Genomic DNA, 1,823 nt, shown 5'->3' with positions numbered 1-1,823 from the left:
CCGGGCGTTCCGGGCTGGCGCGTGGCGCCCGCCTTGGGCGGGCGAGGCGCCGCGCCGGGCCGTGTTCCCGCGCGCCAGCGGGCGGCCCGAGCCACGGCTCTCCTCCCGGGCGCAGCGCCGGGCTACTGAGGGAAACCCCGGGCCCCGGGCCAGGAGGACGTGGTGGTGGCGGCGGATGTCGGGCGCGCCCCCGCGGGCGGACGCTCCCCCGAGGGCGGCAGCGGGGGAGGCACCCCCGCGGGGCCCTTCAGGTCGTTTCCCTCACCCCAGGGCCAGGTACCTAGCGTCCGCGCCTCCGCGGCCCTCCCTCGGCTGAGCCCGGGGGTCGAAGGCCGCGGAGCCGGGCGGAGGTTTAAAGACTCGGGCGGCGCGGTGCGACACCCGCGGGGCCGGGCCCCCGGCCGTGCGGCGGTTGAGCCTCCAGGGGCGGGAGTTGCTCCCGCGCAGGCCCTGGCCACGGCGGCCGCCGCCCGTGCTGGGGGTTGTCCCTCGGGCAGCCGCGCCGGGGAGGGGTGTCCCCCCTGCCCCCCCTTCTCCGCGGTCCGGTCTCGACGGAGAGGCCGCGGCGCTGGTCCGGCCGCGGCCGGGCCTGTCTTGCCTCGAAACGGGGGAACCCCGGCGAGGGGAGCGTGGGCTCTCTTGCCGGGGCGATGGCGATTCCCCGCGGTGGGGTCTCGCCGGGCGGGGCGGCCTCGCTGGGCCGCCGCGTCTCCGGCGGCGCGCAGCGGCGCGCTGTGGCTCCGCGCCTTGCCCGCGCACCCCCCCCCCCCACGCCCCGGCCAAGGGGGGGCTCCGCCGGCGTCCAGCCGCTAGCCGCCGGGGGAAGGGGCGGCGCAGCCCCGGGCCCGAACGGCGGCGGCGCCGCCGCTGCTCGGCGTGTCGGCCGGCGGCTGCCCGGTGCCGGCCGCGCGGCCGTCCCTGTCCCGGGCCGTGCCCGTCGCTTCGCAGTCGCCTTTCCCGGTGTCGGTCAGGTGAGGCCGGGTGGGCGGCCGAGGGGCGTTCCCCGTCCCGTTCTCCGCGCGGAAGCGGGGAGAGGGGGCGTCGCCCCCGGCTCAGCGGCGTCCGCCTTTCGCCTGGCGCGTGCCTGCGGAAGGGGCCGAGACGAGAAGCGACGGCGGCGGTTTCGGGGAGGGCAGCCGTTGCGGTGCGGTGGCCGGGCGGCGGTCCGGCGGAGCGCCGGGCGGCGGCGGCGGCGAGTCGCCGTCTCGGGTTCCGGCGGTGGCCGGCCCGTCCGGTCCGGTGTGGTGCGGCGGCGGCGCCGCGCGGGGAGTTCCCGGCGGGGCGAGCCGGGGTTGGGGCGCGGGGGAGAGCCGGCTGTCGCAGCGCGGTGCTCGGCGGCGCGGAGGCGCGCGCGGAGCCAGCGGGGGCACGCCCCGCTGCTGCCCGGGCGGCGGGCAAGCATGCGTGTTTGGCCCCCACCCCCCCCCGAGCGAGAGGCGGGCAGGCTGGGCGCGGTCGGGCGCGCCGCGGCCCTCCGTGCGGAGGCCGGGCCGAGCCCGGGCGCCTGGGCCGCCTCCGAAGCGAGCAAGGTGCTTGTTTTTCCCCAGGTCGGTCGGGAGCGCGGGCTCCCCGGCCCTTGCCGTTCGGAGTGTAACCGTTCCTTCCCTTTTGCCCCCTCCATCCCTCCTTCCTTCTCTCCGTGTGTGCTGGTACGGTCATCCGAGGCGAGGCGCGACCGTCGCTCGCCGTCGTCGCGTGCCCCCTCCGCGCGTGCGGAGGGGGGCGGGCGGGCGGGCGGCGGGCCGTCCTCCGAGAGAAGGGGCCGCTTTTGCGGGAGCGGTCCCGGCCCCTCCGCGCGCGCGGGGCGGTGCCGAAAGGCAGAC

The sequence above is a fragment of the Strix uralensis genome, chromosome 40 (genome assembly GCF_047716275.1).
Source record: "Strix uralensis isolate ZFMK-TIS-50842 chromosome 40, bStrUra1, whole genome shotgun sequence".
In the NCBI taxonomy this organism is placed as follows: domain Eukaryota; kingdom Metazoa; phylum Chordata; class Aves; order Strigiformes; family Strigidae; genus Strix; species Strix uralensis.
This window is presented reverse-complemented; position numbering follows the sequence as displayed.